This window comes from Pseudorca crassidens, chromosome 5, assembly GCF_039906515.1.
Source record: "Pseudorca crassidens isolate mPseCra1 chromosome 5, mPseCra1.hap1, whole genome shotgun sequence".
In the NCBI taxonomy this organism is placed as follows: Eukaryota; Metazoa; Chordata; class Mammalia; order Artiodactyla; family Delphinidae; genus Pseudorca; species Pseudorca crassidens.
Window position 1 is genome coordinate 122,357,092 of NC_090300.1, and position 21,257 is coordinate 122,378,348.

At 33.7% G+C, this 21,257-nt stretch overlaps 1 long non-coding RNA gene across 4 annotated transcripts in view; it reads left to right on the forward strand.

Annotated features, from left to right (window-relative positions):
• Positions 1 to 21,257, forward strand: part of LOC137225334 (uncharacterized) — a 602,240-nt gene that overhangs the window by 368,968 nt on the left and 212,015 nt on the right. For all 4 annotated transcript variants that reach the window (XR_010943792.1, XR_010943791.1, XR_010943796.1 and 1 more), the window contains one exon: positions 821 to 864. This is a non-coding gene — a long non-coding RNA (uncharacterized lncRNA). The remainder of the gene's footprint in view (positions 1 to 820; positions 865 to 21,257) is intronic.

Here is a 21,257-nt window from a genome sequence, read left to right on the forward strand (position 1 = left end):
CTAATGAAGAGCACTAGAATATCCTTACAGTAATTCCCTATGCCAGGTAATAACTCTCTTAAAACTCTGGAACGTAGGACTTGATTTCACTACAAGCGGAAATCTTGTGATCATATCCACAAAATGGACTACAATTTTAGTACCTGTATTTTTTTTAATTTTATTTTATTTTTGTGGTACGTGGGCCTCTCACTGTCGCAGCCTCTCCCGTTGTGCAGCACAGGCTCTGGACGCGCAGGCTCAGCAGCCATGGCTCACGGGCCCAGCCGCTCCGCACCATGTGGGATCTTCCTGTGTCCCCTGCATCGGCAGGCGGACTCTCAACCACTGCGCCACCAGGGAAGCCCTAGTACCTGTATTTTTAATGATATAAAAAGATGTTATTAAATCTAGAAGTGTTTTTAAATTTTTTTGTTGTTTTTAGGTTGTTGTTCTAGGTTTTAGGTTGTGGTTTTGCTTCATTTTAGTAATATGGCATGACTTTACATTTTTCTTTTCACCTTTACCAACTGTCAATAGTAAAATTTCTAAATTGGCTAATAGTTGTGAACTACAAGAGTCTTAATCACAATGTCCACGTACTACAGACAGTAAAAAGTTCTCAATCCACATATATATTTTATTCTAATACTTGTGTGCCCTTCAGTGTTGCCAGAATCATTTGTGGATGGAACAATTGATGCCTTGCCATGATAAATAGACTAACCCCCAGCAAACAGACCACTAACACTTAATGTTAATAATAATGCTAAAATAATAATGCTTAAAATCCTGCTATTTTATTATCCTCTATGTCATCTATTTTCCATTTGTTTCTTAGGGTATCCTTGAAGGTTAATCAGAGAACCACTCACATGCCTCAAGGTAGGAAAAAGAACCCTTTTTTTGATTATAAAATATTTTGTATTTGTTTTAGCTATGTTTTAATACTTCACTCCCTTTGTTAGATATAGATAGAATTGATGTTGCTTATTCTGAAAACCTGAAAAATATTATGTCTACTTACCTGTTAAACTTGAAATCATCCAACACATAGTGTTTAGTCATCAGTTTGAATTTTTCTTCCATACTATTACATACTACTACAGTTTATTATATCTTTTAGAGTTTATGTTTTACTGCAGATAGAATTTATTCAATATTTTATATTTTTGTATTACCTTTTTCATAATTTTAGGGTAGTTTGACATTACCATATACTATTTCCATGTATCAGGAAGATAATTATATAATATATACTCTTAGGTATACTAATATATGCAATATATTGTTAGAAACTGAGATTCTCTAGCCTACCATAATTTCATAGCTTTCTTCTTATTTTAAAACTGTAATTTTTGAAGAAACCACCAAAGTAACCATAAATATAATTAGCTATCATGATTTAGTAAACTAAATGTTAATTTGGAAGAATTTACTTCAGTATTAGCTTTTCTTAATAAGAGTGCCAGAAAATGTGGCCCTTTTCTTGGCTAGGATGTATGTGAAGATAAATTTAGAATTTCTAGTCTAGTAAATAACTTCTCTGATAATAGCTTAATTGTAGCTATTTCTAACCAAATTGTTTAATTGTGATAAATCACATGCAAATTGTTCAGATGTAGGTCAACCTCTCACTCCTTCATTCTAGCACCTCTTTTCTAATTCAAGACAAACCGCTCAATGCCTAAAAGAGGTAGAATGGTACAGATTAAAAACATAAGACAAAAACCAAACAATAATAACATAAAAATAAATAGTGGGCTAGGAGCCACAAAGATAGCAAGGCAGGTTGCATTTATTTTACCTTAGCTGATGATCTCTTATGCTGTGTTTGTACTATCATTTGCTCACTGCTCATGAGATTTGTGGGTGACAAATCATGGTGCCTCTAGGATGCTAAGTTTCCTCATCTGTATTTATTTTTGGTGATCTGGTTGAGTGACACAAGTGGGACTCAGTGATGGGAAAGAATGCCTTGTGTGGCTCTGGTGAGGGCAACTGAGCTATATTGCAGTTGTATAAGGTCTGGAAATCCTTTATTTTCCTAACTGCTACATTCTAGTTCTAATCTATAGTTGCCTTTGTGATGGGTCATTGTATCACTTTCTGATGAACAGCTGAGATTTTATGAATTCTATTTAATCATTATATGTTGTCTACTATACTTTGAAAGAAAAATTTTTATCTTCAGTTTCTAAAGCATCAAAAAATGATAAAGCAGATTCATGAGTTTGTTATATTTGCTGTCTTTTACCTCTAGGTGATTATCGCTGATACTTTTGGTATATTGACAGAAAATAGTGGGCATTCCTGGTTATTGACAAAAAATTATTTTGGCCTTAGTGCTAATAAAATTAGAAATCTGCCTTACTATAAACATAATTTTTAAAATTATCTTCATTGGAATTTTATTTAAGAATTTGAATTTATATTTTCATATAACTTATGATTTTAACATTTTCTAACATTTGTTTTGAGTTAAATTTTTCATTCTTGAAAAATTACTGAATGAAATTACTGACTTAAAAAGTGCCAATGATTTTTCTAATTCTTAGAATGGGGAAAATAGATAGTGTATACTTCGTATTTCTTTCAATATAAATACTTTTGTTGTTTGAATTATTTAAAATTAAAAGTTAGAGAATTATACTAAATAGAAAGTGATATTTCCCTCAAAGTTAGCTACTAATAAAGTTTGGGTGTTTATTCTTCCAGATTCCTTCTTTATATACATAAACATCAATATCAATCTATGCACATAATGCTTTCATACCATATGCATGATTCTGTGTTTCTTTAACATTTTAATTATGAAATTTTTTCTAAGTCAATATATGTTACCTATTTCATCCTTTTTAATGGCTGCATTTTAGACACATTTTTGATGTACCATGATTTATTTAACAGGCCCTCTAAACTTCTTTTTAATAGAATTTTATAATAGAATGAAAGCAGGCCTTCCTTAATTACATTTTTGGCAGGCATACAAAAGGGTAATTCCCATTTGTATGTTGAATTAGGAAATTAAGGAGTGAAGGAAAAGTGTTACAGTAAAGAGGCATAAAAAGTATTAGGTAAGTGCACATAAATGGTCAGCGGAAAGAAAAGGGAATAATATAGATGTTCATGGAACCGTGTTTTAGATATGTAAAAGTAAAATTCTGATATTTTTTCCAGGTTCACACCACATGATACACCTTCCATAGCTTTCAAAGAGACATTTCCCTTCATCCTCAGTCTCAGCAGTCTTACATCTTTTTAACGCTTTGGGGAAAAATAGATCTCATCACACATGTTATGTCACAATATAAAAATTCATCTCGCATTTATCTTTTTTTTCTCTACTTGCTGTTAACTCTTAGAGGGTAATGACTGTGGGCTACTCATATCTGAACTTAGTAGGTGCTAAATTGGATTGAAGTGTGAAAAGGGGGAGAAATCAGGTAGAAATGTTTAATCTTACCAGAAGAAGAAGGTTCCACTATCTGCCTATTATCTCTGGAGCAAATACAGTAATAATTAATTATTCTGATGAATGGGATACAAAGGATATAAACACGTGATTTTTGATACATAATGAAAGTTCTTTTAAACTGAATTTTAATGATTCTTAGAGGCACTCATGCTTAAAATCAGACCTACAAGTTAAGTGTTTCAGAAAAATATTTATAAATTTATGAAAAAATATTTGTATAGTACTGAGTTTATTTATACATTACCTCATATGGATCTAAAAACACTTTGTCAGCTTTAAAGTATTATACACATGTAAGACATTATTTTTATTGGTAAGACAGTAAGAAAGTTGGCTCCGTGGATTTAAAGTATGGATGGTTATTTACAAAATAGAAGTAATATATAAAAGAAGCAGTTCTTTATGTGAATTCTGTTAGAAGAAAGGGAATATTGCTTTTAATACTTGTATATAATGCAAATTGCTACTCATGCCATTTAAATGAATCTTTGACATTATCTCAACCAGCAAAAGTAGAGTTATTAATAGTTTGAATTATGCCTGAAAGAACCTTTGATTTCACATTAGTCTGAATTCAATAGTAGTGTTAATTTAAAATATCTGAACATATGTACCAATTTCTTTTTTTTAACAGGAAAATGAAAAATTAGTGGGTGTAAAAGTCTCTTTTGAAACTGAATGTAATACCTACTGCATAATAGCTTTTCTCCTCATCTGACTTTCAGAAGTCACTAGCCCCAAACTTTGATTTTACATACATTTTACTGGACAAATCAGGAAGGAGGAAAGGATCTTGGTCAGTCTTCTAAATACATTTTTGAGCTTGTTTTGCTGACCTTTGCTTGACCAGAGCTTGAACCTTAGTATTTCAGATGTATATTTTTACATTGTCTTTGCTCTCAAAGCTCTCCAGTCGTTGTTATCTATTTGGCCAGGGTTGTAAATTCAAGTATTTTTGGGACCCATGAATATAACAAAAGTGGGTATAACAGGCCAGTATTGTACAATAGGGAGTGGTGTGGATTGAGGAACAGATGATCACATGCTCAACATCCAGGGGCTGCTTCTGCTCATTGCAGTCAAATATTCTAACTAACTGTATGTTCCAGTAGCCATAACTTCTAAAGGTAAAGGGAACTAAATATTGGAATTTCTATGTGAAGTCTCACAGTTTTTGAATATGGGCTCAGATTTTAAATGTTGGGGAAAAAAAGAAAACCATGAAAAGCAATTATGACGTGCCCTAGATAAGCAATTTGCTACCTTTGCATAGATACCTTGTAAATATTTTCTCAATCAATGAGTGAATTATAAATCTCAATAAGATATAGGGAAATTAAAGAGCACTCTAACCCTTGTTCTCCCATGTCCATTGGAAATTTCATATAATTCTTTAAGGAGGGTCATAGCCATTAGCAACAAATATGGAGACCTACCAGATAAGCCTTTTCAGTCTATCTCTGGATTCCAGAAAGGGGAAAGCAAGAGTGAACCTTTGTTAAAATATAGTATGATATGCAAAAGAATGATGGTTAAGAGACATCTTTTTTGAACACATTTTTATCTTACCCCCAAATTCATCATGCTATTAATTTATTACCATTTTTTCTTTCTTTTTTTGTGGTACGCGGGCCTCTCACTGTTGTGGCCTCTCCCGTTGCGGAGCACAGGCTCCGGACGCGCAGACTCAGCAGCCATGGCTCACGGGACCAGCCGCTCCGCGGCATGTGGGATCTTCCCGGACCAGGGCACGAACCCACATCCCCTGCATCAGCAGGCGGACTCTCAACCACTGCACCAGCAGGGAAGCCCTACCATCTTTTCTTTAATTCAAGCCTTCTGCAAATCTTTTGTCATTTATTAATTTTAAAGAAAATGGTGAATTAAAATAATGAATCGGAAGTCAAACCCAAGGGAAAAATAAAAATCACACATGCAAATCTTGACACATAATCATTAATGAATAAACATGGATCCAATGGACTCTGTTTTATCTTTTGACCTTCAAGATTTACTTTTTTTTTGAGATCTCTTCTGCTTTCCTTCTGGACAAACTCACCCTTCCTTCTTTTATTTCAGTCCCTTATATCACCACACATTTCACTGCATTTAATGGTACCTAATTACGGTTGCTCTCATGTCTCTCTTCCCAAGTAGACTTGAGAATCTCAAGGCCAGAAACTATCTTTTAAAGATCATAAACTTATAGAAAACTTGCAAGTACAGTACAGAGAACTTTTTCCACTGAACTGTTTGAAAGTAAATTTTCAACCTAATGCCCCATTACCCTCAAGTACTTTAGGGTGTGTCTCCTTACAAACAAGAACATTTTCCACACAACCACAATAAAATAGTCAATATCAGGTACTAAGGACTGAATTGTGCCCCCACCCCCCATTCATATGTTGAAGCCCTAACCTGCAGTGTAACAGTATTTGGAGAAGGGAATTTGGGGAGCTAAGTAGGATTAGATGAGGTAATAAGCATGGTGCTCTCATAGTGGGATTAGTGCCCTTATAGGAAGAGATGCCATAGAGTTTGTTTACTTTCTCTGCCATGTGAGAGCAAAGCAAGCAAGAAAGTTCTCACTGAGGAGAAACTGGTTATCGCCTTGATCTTGGACTTGCCAGCCTCCAAATCTGTGAAAAGTAAATTCCTGTTGCTTGAGCCACACAGTTGATCACAGTTTATTAAGGCAGCTGGAGCTGACTAATACATCAGGAAATTAACATCGATACATCACTACTGTCTAATCCCCATTCAAGTTTCACCAGTTGTCCAAATAAATTTCAACTATTGTTCTTTGGAGTGTAAGAATTTGTTTCCAAATGATGTGCCTCGTTCGATAGTTTCATTTTATTAGTCTCCATGAGTGTAGAAAAGTTCCACAGACTTCCCTTGACTTTCATGACCCTGATGCTTTTGAAGATTACATTACAGTTGTTTTGTAGTACAGCCTTTACTTTGGATTTGTCTGATGCAGGGACCATATTTTATGCAAATTTGGATCCTAGCATCTAGGACAGTGTCTGCATATAGATGATGTTCAATAAATGCTAGTTGAGGAAAGAATTAGTGATTGAAAAACTCTGACTCTGAATCACTTGCATAATGCTAATAGCAACAATTTCAAAACTTTAAAGAGAAAAATGTAAAGCATGTCCAAAATAAGAAAAAACACAAATTCTCGTGTCTTCTGGTACTGCTATTGAGATCTGTTGTTTAACTCATTTAGTGAGCATACGTACACTGGCTATTATGTAAGTTAATACCAGTTTCTTTAGAGCAGTGCTTCTCAAAGCATGTTTTGTGGACTGCTTCCAGTTCACACACTGTTTCTGGTTCATGATGACCTAAGTAGAGAAATTGGTGATAAGCATTTAGAAGACCTTTTTAGTATTTTGACTAAGTGGCTCTATTTCTGCTGAATCTAATAATTCTAAAGTGATATTAGTAGATATATTTTATCTGATTTTCTTTTTTATTCCATTTATCTAGTAATTAATTTACATTATATTTGCCATATTATTGATCCACAATGAATTAGAAGTTTAAAATGGGTCACTTATCACAGTTCATGGTCATTCCCATCAGAGTAAAGTGCAACTAAAGTGGGCTAGAACTTGGTGGGATTTGACCTTGCACCTGAAGAATGGGTAAAATCTTACTAGTTTAAAAGTTAGAGAAATGGATAATTCAGGCTTAACAAAGTGTAAGAATAAGCCTGTGTGTATTTGCATTATGTGTGTGCAAGTGTGCTCTTATTTGCTTGCTTGTGTGTATTGGATGGGTATTACTGAATGGAAGACAAGAATTTAAAAGACAGTAAGACCTCATGATTCTAATACTGAGTGGTAGCAACTCTTCCTGCATCTGATTGCACTGCATGCCAAAAGAGTAGCATTGTCCTCTATAGAACATTCTCATGTTCTCCCTTTCCTTTCTGAAAATGTTCTTTCCCTTGAGCACCAGAGATTTAGAATTCCCATTGCTGTCAAAATACCAATAAGCTGCTCTGACCAAGAAAGTGGCCAGTGCTGCTATTACCACTTGTAGATGACAGAGCTTATGCACAGATTTCCAAATATTTAAATGGAAAAAGGAGAGATGTAATTAGAAAAGAGGAAAAATGATGAGAGAAAGAATAGAGTGAATATAAGAAATACTGATAGGGGGCTTCCCTGGTGGCACAGTGGTTAAGAATCTGCCTGCCAGTGCAGGGGACACAGCTTTGAGCCCTGGTCCGGGAAGATCCCACATGCCGTGGAGCAACTGGGCCTGTGTGCCACAGCTGCTGAGCCTACGCTCTAGAGCCCACGTACCACAACTACTGAAGCCCATGCGCCTAGAGCTCGTGTTCCGCAATTAGAGAAGCTACTGCAATGAGAAGCCCACGCACCGCAACGAAGAGTAGCCCCCGCTCGCTGTAACCAGAGAAAGCCTGCACACAGCAACAAAGACCCAATGCAGCTAAAAATAAATTAAATAAATAAATTGAAAAAAAAGAAATACTGATGGGGAAAAAGAACCGAAAAGGAAGGATGTATGATTGCATCAAGATTAACTTACACTGGCGGCTTTCAAGGGCAATAACATTCAGTTCAGTTCAAAACATGTTTATTAAGAAACTGTCATGGACCAGACACTAGACTCGGGGAATGAAAAGAAGAATAAGACACAAGAACTTGCCCTAGAATGACTTCAGTGTTTTGGGTAAGACAGATAAGCAAACCTGATTTCAATGTAGTGATTGAGACATTCATTGGGATATTCACAGGTACAGAGGAAAGGATGATCGTCTAGCCTCCCAGGCTTCTCTGAAGAGATTATGCGTATGAAAGGTCTTGATGAAAACTATAACAAATTGATAAAAACAGGATGGGAAAGAAGCACAACTTGATAATCAGCACTCAATCTAGGAGCTGGTACATTGTTGGTGCTGAATAAATAGTTGTTGAATGAATGAACAATTTAATTAATTAGAATGAACTGACAAACTAGAGGTAAATGCAACTCTAGAAAGAGGAACTAGAAAGAATCGTGGAAGCATAACATAGCAGTGGTGAGTCAGGGAGAGTAGAAGATCTGCAGTCCTCCATGGTGGAGTAAAAATTGTGTGACAGAGACATGTGAGTTGAGAATGGAGACATAAGTAGAAGGCAGGTAATGGAGACATTTCTCTGCAGTACTAAGGCCCCAGGCTTTATCTATGAGTAATAGGGACGTGACATTGGGATATTTGTATTGTAGTTTGATTGTAGATGACTAAGTGTGGGGAAGACAAGACAGACACAGTGATACTAGTTAGGAGGCCAGCTCACTGGTCTTGACAAGAAAAGACAAAGATCTAAGATACAGCAATGAAGGAAGGGATGGAGAATGAGGAAGGGGCAGGTACACAGATTCAGGAGTCACTTGAGAAATAAAATCGGTGACATGTTTCACTTCTTTAATGGATAGTGTAGAGGGAGATGGATAAATCACAGTGTGAAGGAAAAGGGTGAAAGCTTGGACAATTCCTATATTTATGACTTGAGTTTCTGGATGAATGATGATATCCTAAATTGAGCTAAGGTATATGGGAGGACAAATAAGTATTTGGAAAATAGGGAGAGACATCAAAATGAATCCATTAAATTGAGGGGCCTGTTGAGGAAGAGAGATGGTCAAAACTGGAGAAATGTATGTACATATTTTTATATATGTATATATAAATATATATGTATTATGTAATATTACAGGTATACATATATAGCAAGGGTTTAATGTGTCAATTCTGTCTGCACAGGATCATGTAAAACTACTTTCTCATTAACTTATTGCTGTCAAATTAACTTACTGCTTGAATATATCATTTGAAACTCTAGTAGTTCACTCCAAATTTCAAAACGTACCACAGAGAAAATGCTGTAACTTAAAACTGGTTCCAGACTTATGAAAACATCATGTGTCTCCGCAACCAAAGCCAAGAGGAGAACTGTGCCAATTCATGCCTGAACCTCTTTCAGTTTAATTACCTGGATTATTGAGGCAGAAACAAGCTTTGTGCCTAATTCACCCTTATAATTGCCTTAGTTCTCTGCTTTGCCTTTCTTGTGGGTGTATTTCCATGTTCCACTATTATTAGAAAGGAAAATACACTTCCTTTTTAGGTGGCTCCAGAAAAAATCATTTAAAACATACTTTACAGTTCAGAGAATTAACATTTTATCAGCCTCTGTATCTAGAGAGTAATATACTGAGCAAAGGGAAGAGCGTTGACCAGTAGTCACCTCATTGTCATCATGTGACAGTTCAGTTACCTCTTACTCTTTTTTTTACAACCAACCCCAGTGACTCAGTCATATCAGTAGTGATCTTTGAGCATCTCCCAATTTGAGATGTCCAAAGACCAAATAGATTCTTGAACTCTCCATATGTTTGAGTCAGTGTTATAAAGGTTAGGTCTCCAGTCAATACACACACCTGCAGGGAAACTCAAAATGGATTAGTCAACAGGAAGAGAATGCTTACCCTTCAGTCTCTCAACCACAAATTCAACTTTTCCACATAGCAGTCCAAAACCTAAGAACTTCAACTAAATGGAGACATTAACAGCACAGACGTCATTACATCCCTAATATTTCACTCATAATACCTACTCAGTAATTTTTTTCAACTCAGTTAATGGAAAACCCAGAATGGTAAGGTCATACATGAATAAATTATGATTCTCTCAGATTACCATTTTGGATTATCTTTTATGAAAGAAGTAGACAAAATTTATGTAATGCCACTCCTTTTCCCCTGGACACAGTCTGTGAGAACGAGTATTTTTAGTAATCAGTTTCACCTATCTATCTTAAATATATAGACTCCAAAATGTACAAATCTAAGTTGAGTGTTAAAACTCAGAAATATTTAACAGTCCAAGTTCACAAAGTATGTGGGCAGCCTCTCATCTTTTATTGTCATCCATTCAAGTGTTTATTCATATGCTGATTTCGTCAATAAGTACTGAGCACATGCTCTGTACTAGGCACTGTATTAGGCTTTGCAGACTCATAGGCATAAGTCAGATTGTCTGTCTTCAGAGGGATGCACACAGATGTAAAAGCACAGAGGATAGCTTTTTAACCTTAATCTGTCCCAGAAACCTCAGGTATGGCTTCCCAGAAAACGGGATATGAAGGTAGAGATTTGAACAGTCCGGCAGACTGACAAGATGGATAAAGGATTTCCAGTTACATTAAACAAATATCAATGGCAGGAAAAACGCACTTGAGGAATAAACCATGTGATGTTGAGAAACACAGAGGATAGGTGGGGGAGGAATAAGACAAGTAGGCATGTGCCAGATCACAAGAGCTTTGAATGCAATGCTAATAACTTTGAATTAAATTCTAAAGATGGTGAAGAACAAATGAATAAATATTAAGAATGGGCATGAATTGACCAGATTTACTTTAGAATGATCTCTGGAAGTTTTTGCAACTATGAAAGCTAAGTAAATGGATCAAGAAAAGTCAGTAAAGAGGAGAGTTATCAATGAATAGAAGAATAATAAGAAGGTAACTGTGTAGGTTATCCAAGAGCTATTTTAGATATCAGATTGACCACTCATGTGAGGGAGGTTAACATGAGCTGGAAATCTTGGATGACTCTCAAAGTTTGCAAGAAAGTTTGGGTAGATAAATGTGCCATTAGCTGACTACAAAGAAGAGGTTTGGAGAACAGACAATGAGTTCAATTATGAACATGTTGAGAGGTTGACGTGTGTTAGGTACATTCAGTTAGTTATGCAGGTTGACTGTTGAATAGATAGAGAGAAACTTAGACTAGAGCTAAACTGGAGGTAGTGATTTGAGTATAATCCATATAGAGGTGGAAGGTAATTCACTGATGTAAGTGAAACAGTCCAGCGGTATACCTATGGCAGGAAGTGAACATAGCTTCAAACCATGGTGAGCCAGTAGAGTACGTGAAATTATAAATGCAGGACTGATATGACGAAAGTCTTATCCGAAATCTTAATGTCTTTGAATATTAATGTGGGATGGCTTCTTTCAAAAGATGCCTTGTATTTTGAAAAACAAGGATCCAAATTCTAGGAAAAATCTTTCCCAAATAAATAGAAGAGCACCCAAATCTTGAAATATGTTCCATTTCTGTAAATCTTATTTTTAAACAATCCACTTTGTTTCAACTCAGAAGTAATTAAACTAATCCTGTTCATATATGAGCACAAAAACATGATCAAGGATTACTCAGCACTCAGGATCCCACTTTTTCCTATCAGATTTTTTGTTTTTCTTATTATAGCACCCAACTCACTTAAAGAAGAACAACCTTCTCAAAGTGTGATGTTTTCAATAACTCATTCAGCTATGGCAGTATTTTCATACATTAGCTCATCAGAAAGAATGCCAATGACATAAAAATAAATGGGAGTAAAAATAAATTAAATATTTGACTTAATAACATATGCTTAATTTCTGTTTTGTTTAATGTCGCCTTCACATGAATTAACGTAATCTAAAAGAATGATTTCATTTTCTACACTGTAAAACATAGTTACAGAAAGTTTAAATGACCACAGAAAGAAACATAGTCTAGGAAGGCTTTTTTTTCCTTTGAGAACTAAATAGGCTTTAGACAGCTATTAAATCTTATATAAAATATGTTTAAGACAACATTTTAGTCAAGTTAATATTTGACTTTTAATTATTCCTATACACATTAGTGAAATCTTTGTGGGATCAATATTAGTAAAAAAAATATGAGGTTGAATGCCATAAAGATGAATCAATTCCATAGTCTTTTTCCAATTCTTAAAGTCTTTTAGGATTCATTATTACTCAGATTTTACTATACTTCATTATCATCATTAAGATATTTTTCAAACAAATCAGTTAACTTTTATCAAAACCAGATATAGAACCTAATTACTTAGTTTGATAATAACTTTTTTCTAATTTATGTTGTCAGAAAATGTATATCATTTTCATCAGATTGTCATAATTGCCATTTTAAAATATATATATGGGCCATGCATGTCCAAGTCATAAATAAACAGATAAAGCCTTTATAACACTCATTTGTCATACTAAAAACAATTTTTTAGAAATTGGCTTCACAAACAAAAATAATATTTTATCATTTAAGATAATTTGAAGATCAGTCATTACTCATGAACACATTGGATGGGTTGATTCTTTGTTAACCCAAATTCTCACTGCTTGTTCCCCTTCTGACTCCATGCCTCCTCTCTCTTTGATGGACTATTTTCTTGACCAGACAGAGCCACATATAGCTCTGACCTGTGTGTTGTTAATAAATATCAAGAGAATTTGGAATGCTTCCAAAAAAGAACTTTAAAAAGAAAAAACTTTCTAAAGGGGAAACACAAAAACAAAATTCCCTTCCTCACTTCTCAACTATCATATGTTGTTTGTAAGTGTATGACTTTGAGGGTTGCAAGAGGACAGGGCAGGGGTGAGGGGAAGGTGGGACAATGTGCTTGTTTGAAGGACTGTCGAAAAAATTATGCCATACAAGACTAGTATTTTCATGAGTTTCTTGATGTAATATATAATTAAAATAAGGGTTTGCTTATTTTAATATTGCTCCAATCTACTTTTAGCAAGAGGCTTGTATCCAATTTTATGGAGTATATTTTTAATTTAGTGTCTAAAAATAAATCCTTCCTTAAGTTTAACTACTAACATATTTTTCCAGCTTAGGATTTCATGAGCAAAAAATGTTTGTATTTTTAGCGTCAATAACCCATTAGAATATAAAGTTTTTGTTATCTTGGGTTTAAAATAAGGAATTCATGTATTCATGGAGGTAAAAAAAATTAAGAACACTTTTGACAAAAAGTTGCATTAAGAAAAAGAAATGTTCTTGTAACAATTAGACCTTTTCTCTTATAGCCAACGAATTAGATCTTGACTTTTTTAAAGGAAGCATTTTTGAGATGTTTATTTTCTCATATATCAACTTACATAGACATCTTTCTTCTTGGGCACTTTCATTCCATTCAACTTGGTCTAACTCCTTCTTTTCCAGATCTGTGGATAGCTTCTCCTTACTCCTTTGAGATTGCCATTATTTTAATGAAAAGATATCCTTCATTTTTTCCCCTTGTATTTTTCTTTTCTCTATACCTTACAAAAATTGGCCTCACCATCTTCTCCAACATAGCTCCAACTCTTTCTTCAGTCTTCTTCCTACCTTCCCTTAGCTCTCCCCACCCTGCATGCCCCTACCCTTGCCTCAGTATTGCCTGGTCAAGGCCCCCCTTAGGCATATCCACACTCTCTATGGAACTCTCACTCTATGAATAAACATCAAGCAGAGCAATGCATTGCATTTATTGATTATCAAACTCTCCCTAATATTTTATAAACTGAATTGTATTTATATTCCCAGAAGCATGCTACATGATGACAGATAGTTCTAGTTGCTCAACAGTTGTTTATTATACGAATGAATAATTCCATCATCCAGAAAAAAAACAGATATTTGTATTTTTAAGCTAGTTCCTTCAGATATTATTTAGTTTCCATGCAGTATTTTTTTAACTGACACCTAAACACACTCTGCCTGGTTTTAGCACTGTTATGTATTAATTCAATAAGTATTTTCTCATGAAAATTAAAGTTCTTTGTATGTAAAATTTTTAACATAGCTCAATATTTTATTTCATATACATATCATTTTATAGACATTTATCTATATTTTAATTTTTCCTCTGGATACATTTCTATATATTAAATTATTATAATCCTGCAAGTTTAGATTTTTTGATACATTTTGGGAAACTATTTTCCAGAAAGATAGTACCAATTTATATTTCCATGAGAAATTTATGAGACTTCCAAATTCACTGCTTTCTTACCAGTACTGGAAAGTCCAGTGGTATTTAATTTTTGCTAATTAGATAAGCATAAAAAATTTTAATTTGTCATTTTAAAATATTTTTTTCATTTATGCTAGTTAATGGATAAAGTTGTTAAATGTTTAGCACCATTTTCATAAGAGTCTTCTGACTTCCAGTCTTCCCACTTACTACCTCTAATCCACTACTGCCTTATAGCACAGTCCTGCCCGTGTTGTGCAGAGAATATCAGTGATTCCAAGTTATTCACAAAACAACTTCCAAATTGGTCATCCAGATTCAGATTACTATCCTCTTTACAGTCTACTCTCAACCTCCTTTCTCTTCATAAAATTTCTTACCTCTCCCATACACACCCTGTAATTGTGTCCAGCTGGTATACTTTCCAATCCCCTTCCTCCTATAAATTTTATCCTCCCAGTTCTACCAGTTGAAATCCTACCTATGGTTTAATATTTGGTAAATATGCCCCAACATTTTTGTGAGATCCCTGTCTATCTAATATTACATTTAGTTTTCCATTTTCTTGTCCTAGATGTTCAATTTTACTGAAAAGTCCCAATGCTGACATTTCAAAAGACCTTTGAAAACATGTCCTACTGTTGTAAGATTTAATTATAAAACAGTAGACCTTGTTAAAATCTTGTGTTTTAAAATAACCTCAGGTCTACATATCTAGAATTTCCCAGAAATGTTTGTCAAATTTTGGTTTCTGAGTCTTTGAAAAATAGCATAAAGATATATAAATAATAAGTATTTGAACCAATTAAGATAATTTAAAACAATCTACATATGGTGGTTATGTTCTATATAAGTATATATTTAAGTTTAATTCAAAAATTATGCAGACTAACTTTGCTTAATTGTCACCAAATTGTAGTCATTAAATCCTATTTATTTTGTAGTGTTCTTGGGATACATGTGTTTCATTTTTGATAATCTGCCTTCCATTCAGCCAAACACATGTTTTTTTCCCAAAGAAAAAAATAAGAGCATAATAATCAAGATATGCACTTGGTTTACAAATTAATTATTCATGGAAAAATAGACCAATTGACTTGATAATCAGTTCTATTGGCTTGTATTTAGGGCTGTAACTTCAAACTCTAGAAAATAAATCAAGGATATTTTCTTTCATCTGTTAATATCACCTGTCTCATTTAGATATATATTTAAATTTATATTTGCATTTATAGGTATATTTATATCTTACTTAGCATCGTGGTTGCACACAGTAATCAGGAAATTACAGTGGTCCTTTTAATAACCAGTGGTAGGTCCAATTATAAAACTATATGTAGGAAATCAATCAGTAATTTTTAAATTCTTTAGGTTTTTCTTTTTAAGTAATTATCTGGAATACACTTGCTATTGCTCTAGTCTAGATGGAATTTGAATTTTTTGTGGTTTTATTAATTTATGATCATGGACTCAAAGAAAGTATAGTTATTGCTTTAGGTGAAATTAGAGTGAAAAGTAACATAGATAATATTCTCAGGTCAAATATTGAGTTATCAGGATCCACATTTATTAATGACTTTGATATAAATGTAATTGTCAATTAACTCTGTTGGAGAGAATTGATGTTTTTTATAGTATTCAGTTTATTTCATCTAAAATAAATAAAATGTCTTTGTGGCCAAAAAAAAAAAAATTACTTTGGTTTCCTGGTTAGGCATTTTATTTCCAGAATCTTCAAACACCTCAGTCACACAAAGTACAATTCCAGTAGTCTTGAGACCACACAAATAGTACAATGTTTAATACTTGCTTTAACAAAGTAGAGGTATTAGCACTCACAATTTTGATTCTTTACATATTGACTGGACTCTTTAAGGCAAAAGATCAAAGACCCTTTTTAAAAAGAAAAAAAGGAAACCTCCATGGTAGAAAAATGCAGAAAAGCTGAGCTTGAAATTAAATCCTAAACCTTATACGTTGGCTTTTCAACAGTCCAAACTTCAGTTTTTTGCTTTTGCTCCCATTTGAAACAAAACTAAGTGCTATGTGTTGCTAGCTTTTTTGGTTTCTTTGTTAACAGCATTTTCTCTTTTTAATCAGCCTGTCTCCTGCTTTTATTATTTTCTTTGATCTGTTCTCTTTTAATTTTCCTCTCTTTCTACATAGTCCTTTATTTTCTGTCACCCCTTTTCTTCATCCTCCTGTAAATCTTCATACTTGAATCTATTGATTAGACCTTATAGCAATAGAATACTTTTATCTGCTTGGAATAAGCATGCATAGACAAAACTGTGACATATTCTCAGTACTTTTGTCCCACTTCCACTATTTTTATAATCTATGAAGCTATAGTAGATGAAATTTGAGAAAATATTCTCAACATATAAATTCCATCTCTTGTAATTCTCAGTGCCAATTTGGAGTATTGTTCATCTATATGCTTCTCTGGCTAACTCTCTGGCTAGTTCTCTGGCTAGGTGGCACCAAACCACAGTACTTCAGACCACACAATGTACTTCATCAACACTTTAGTTAAACTGGCCTTTTTGTTTTTTTTTCATCCTATAGCCAAAAACAAAAGAAAACATACCCCACCAAAAATATTATAATTTTTAACTTTTTGGTTGGTAGTTTTGGCATCAAGTGCATAAGCTTTAATCATAGAAATGCCTTTCTTATAGAAGGGTAGAGTATGCCAACAACTAGAGCAAATCAAATTTAAAAAAATTCTCAAGACGAACAGGGCATTCACGCAGACACTGTGGCAAGGAGGCTGGCACTTACTCATCTAAAGGACAGTGTCTTTTGGCCAAGGCTACCCTCCTCTTTGCTTTGACACTTGGAAATGGTAACTGAGTTCCTAAGACAAAACTAAACATTATGCTTCTTAATGTGACGAGAGTATGAAATAGAACTCACAAACTGGAATTCATGAATACAATTATGTTGCAATATTGCTGGAAAACAACAGACGCATGACTATACTAAGTCAATGATTTGAGTGTAAGGCACCAGTACGTTTAATTTATTAAAGGGATGATTTGGGTGTAGTCAATTCCAGAGAAATGGATGCCTTCGATTACTGAACTTGGGCTTTCATTAAAAGTCTGCAGAGCGAGACGTAGGTTAAGAAAGGAGACTATTAAGCGTCGTGTCATTAATTGTTGAGATTTTTCTCAAGGCATATGAAACAAAGAAATACTGGTATAAATTCTACTCTCTTTGATGTTGATTTGGAAATAGTTATTTTAGAAAATTTAGAGCAAGTAAAATAGAAATAGAATTTTAATTTTTTAAATTGAAGTATAGTTGATTTACTATGTTGTGTTAATTTCTGCTGTACAGCAAAGGATTCAGTTATACATATATATACTTTTTAATTAGAATTTTAAATTCAACACCAAAGTAATTTGAAGAAGTAAAATGAAAACATACTTTAGATTGTGGAGTTTTCCTAGTTTATTTCTGTGTTTGCTGAGTTTTCCCTATGCAGTAGAATTGTATAAAAGATAAACAGTAACCCTGTATTCTACAAAGAAATCAGACAACACACCTTTTTTTTGGTGATTGTTGTTCTTTGAAAATGCCTTATTTGAATTTGAAGTGAGAACAATATCATATTTCTGGGAATAATCCTACAGTCCTAAAATGAACAAATGTATAGAAATAAATTTGTTATCACAGCTCTCCTCTTTACTTTGCACATTTATATTATACAGAGCAGAAAAACACATCCCACTAGTTTCCCCAGACCACCCCATGACTTTGATCTTTCCCGTCTATATCCTACAAGCTCTCAGATTTCTCAATCTCTATCCCTATGTGTTTGGAACAATCTCCTAAGCTGCATTTCTTTTTAGAGCACTAGATATCTTACTATTACTATTAGAAATATTAATAAAATATGCATTATCAATCTTATAAAATATTATTAATATTATCTATGTGGTATCAATATTCATTATGACCCCCTCTTCAAAGATGATAATATATATGCAAAGGTGCTAAGGTAGGCAGATCCGACCCTCCAACAAGAAGGGACAGGATAGAGATGTGTGAACAAAGAAGTAATGAGATCCAGGGAAATTAGAAATCTCATCTAGGAGAGCTTCTACTGGACCCCTTGTTGTTGCTTTAGTTGATAGGGATAAATTACTAGTGATCCCTGTGTTTTTAAAATAATTAATGTCAAAATAGAATTGTTGTACCTTTTGACTTTAGAATGTCACTTCTTTGTAAGTCTATAAAAACTCGACAAGAATCCCGATGGGAGCTTATTTCTAGAATTATAAACAGCATTGAAAGAAACAGACAAAATACCAAACAATTTTTTACAAAAGGACAAAAGCTTTCAAAATGGTTAAATTTATATAATATTCACTAGTGCAATTTAATAAGAATTGATCACCCCTGAGGTGTGTGTCATCATAGAGCTTGAAAAACTTTAATTGCTGGATTATTTAGTTTAAAAGAATGGAAACAACCAGAAAGAAAATAAAATCCCTTCAGAAATCCAAAAATTACTTTAATAAAGAATTATTAAAGGTGCATTTGTTACTAAGTTCCCTTATACTATCAATACAGATGTGCTGACTTTTGAGGAAATGGGAAAAAGCCTTAAATAGTGTGTAGTATTTGGGAGTTTGTGTCTACATTTTTGAGCAGGAATACACTTTGGGGTTGGCATAAATTGTTATTTACATGTCTTCTCATGGTTCTGAAATACTGTGCTACATATATCTGGAAATTCAGAAGTTTTATATACAAGAGTTTTACCTTTTAAAAGTCAGTACCATGTGACAAATTTTAACTTGCATAAATAGCAAAGAAAAAAAAATTCTGTTATGGCTTAAAAACCATTTCCATTACAAGAAAAGCAAGAAGAAAATGTTTTATGAATTCTAAAGTGAGCAGATGTGTAATGCTTTAATTTTTTACTGCTTTATAAATGTCCACTACAATTGATCAATAATTTATAAGTGCTTGCTGTATTTTAGTACAGTTTTCATCATGAAGTAAAAGATACCAAAGGAATTAACATTGTACCTCTCTTCAAATAGGTTATGATATAATTATGGAAATGTATCTGAAACACATGAAATAACTTTGAATGATAAAAGCTTTATTACCAGAAAGTGTTATTAGAGATAGAGGAGTTGAGAGGAGACGGGGCCTAATGACGGTGGCAATAAGAGAGGGCTTCATAAAGCATCAGGATTATAATATTGACTGTGTAGAATTTTGTTAATGAAACAAGGGTAAAAGTGGAAGGCATTTTATATGGGGTGAATCTGATGAATGAAAAAATGCAGTTTCCAATGGATGTCACCTTTAATGAGACAGTGAGAGGATGATCCAGAAGTATTTGTTGGTGAACCTCAGTAAATTAATTTAGATGAGACTGATGGAAACAGTTTATGTATGGTCTTGACCTCTAGATAGAAAAGTTTGTGTTTGGTGTGGTTTGAATAGAACTCTATAACTGATTTTTTAAGCAAAGTTATAATATGATGACAGTAGCATTTAAAATGGATTAGTCTGGAAGTGGTATGTAATATGTGGGTGACAGTTGAAGTGTGGAAAGAAAGGCGAGAGGCATCCTGGAGTCATGAAAGTCCACAGGAAACAGTTGCAGTGTTGCAGGTGTGGAATGAGTGATAAGCTTTTAGCTTTAGGTGGTGGCAATTAAGATAGCATGAAAAGGGAGGATACCTGACACATTTAATTTACAATAACACTATATATCTATATTCTAATCTTTTAACTACTCTCATATGTTTGGTCTGAAGGTTGTTGGTTTAGTCCTGTGAGCAAAATATGTTTTCGTTAATGCATTTCTTATCTCTTAGTTAAAAAGGCCTTATTAAAAATCCACATTGTCCTGTCTATACAAAGGTAGTACAACATAGTATTATGTCTCCACTAAGAGCATGTACTTTTTATTATTTGCCAACAAAGGCAGTAGAATTTGCTGAACCAAATATATGCTCTCAATCTATCCCCATGGTGACCAACAGCCAGGACTTTTGAGATTGTTGGCAAGAGTTAGTGACCCAATGATGGCTTATGACTGAAGTCTATAGCTATGAAATAGAAGGTAGCAGGTACATAATGCATACCAGCTCCAAATAGTATCATAAATGCCATTTACTGAGCAGAGAACCGATCCACCATGTGTAATATGCAGGGTAAGCTGGCTGCCAGAAAGATGGTAAAAAAAGTTAAACAGAATTTCTTTTTGAGCTCTATATCTAAGAAAGCCTTCTAACTTTTCACTAGTTCTGTAAATTATCAGAATCCAGGCTCCAACTTAGGCTAATAGCATATTTAATGAGATATGAGATTGATGCTTATATGAATCTTATGAATAACAAAGGAGTACATTTTCCATTTTTAAAATAGTTTTTTCACTTTTAAAATAGCAATTCATACTGTTTTTGTCAATTAGAATGCCATTTAGAGGTCATTTATGAGATGGAATTCAGCAATACAAGTATGAGAATTCGTTCCATAAAGCGGGAAATTTTCTTTCCTGCCCATTGGAAGGATAATATCCATTTTGTAATTAGAGGGTGAACATTAGAAACAGTGTTTTACTGTTGTCATTGCTACTGTTGTTGTTTTGTTTGATTTAATTTTTATTTTTTAATTTCTATTTTTTATTGAGGTAAAGCTGATTTACAATGTTTCAGGTATACAGCAAAGTAATTCAGATAGATAGATAGATAGATAGATAGATAGATAGATAGATAGAGATCTATTATTTTTCAGATTATTTTCCCATATAGGTTATTACAAGATATTGAATATAGTTCCCTGTGCTATACAGTAGGTCCTTGTTTTTTATCTATTTTATACATAGTAGTCTGTATCTGTTAATTCCAAATTCCAAATTTATCATGTCCCTCCCTTTCCCCTTTGGTAATCATAAGTTTGTTTTCTATGTCTGTGAGTCTA